Below are 847 nucleotides of genomic sequence, written 5' to 3' on the forward strand. Positions count from 1 at the left end.
ATGCTTATTTTTTATTTCATTTTATTTTTAAAAAACTAAAAAAGATTGCCCTACTATGCAAACATCATTCGTTCACAGTCATGTTTCTATCCTTGCAGCAGACATGTCCAAAGTTAACGAATTTTTCTGAAAATTTCAATTGCATTCAGTTTCATAAACGCATGCATATTAAATGGTATCCCATATTTCTGGTCGATTATACACCATCTATGCATTTATATTACTCACTGTTCTCATAGCTTTCATTTCTAAGTGCTGTTTATTGTCTTTGCATGTTTCACACAATTTTGAATTTATGAACTCTGAACAAGGACAATGTTTTATTTGCTTTTACATTGTTACATGTCTTTTTGCTTTTGTATTTTCTTTTTCAATATTTGCAATGTTTGCTGTATTGCCAGTAGTGTTAAAATTTAGACTTTACTCAAGTATACATACATTATTCTCTTTTATGTAAATTCTCTTTCTACAGTTTCATTCTTCCAATTCATGCAAAGAACTGGGAGGAGGCCATCGTAGCGGGGATTCAAAACTGAACTGCGAGGTAACCGATAACACATCACAACCAAACAATAGTTTCACAGGATCTATTAAGCAATCAATTAGAGTGAAGCTGTGGCGTGATTCAGTCTTGTAGAATTTTCTTCATGTACCTTATATTAAACCGCATTTTTGCAGAGCACTGAAAGTAGCCAACTCATTCACCTCTTGCCATGCAAAATGTTGAGGCAGTTGATTGATATATGCCTCCATTCTTGCTATTTCAGACGTCTCTAGATATTTGCGCACACTTCTTCAGCTTGAACTAAGTTTTCACACCATGTCTCAAAAATAACTTCTTCTAACA

The sequence above is a fragment of the Octopus bimaculoides genome, chromosome 8 (assembly GCF_046866305.1).
Source record: "Octopus bimaculoides isolate indiv1 chromosome 8, ASM4686630v1, whole genome shotgun sequence".
Classification (NCBI taxonomy): Eukaryota; Metazoa; Mollusca; class Cephalopoda; order Octopoda; family Octopodidae; genus Octopus; species Octopus bimaculoides.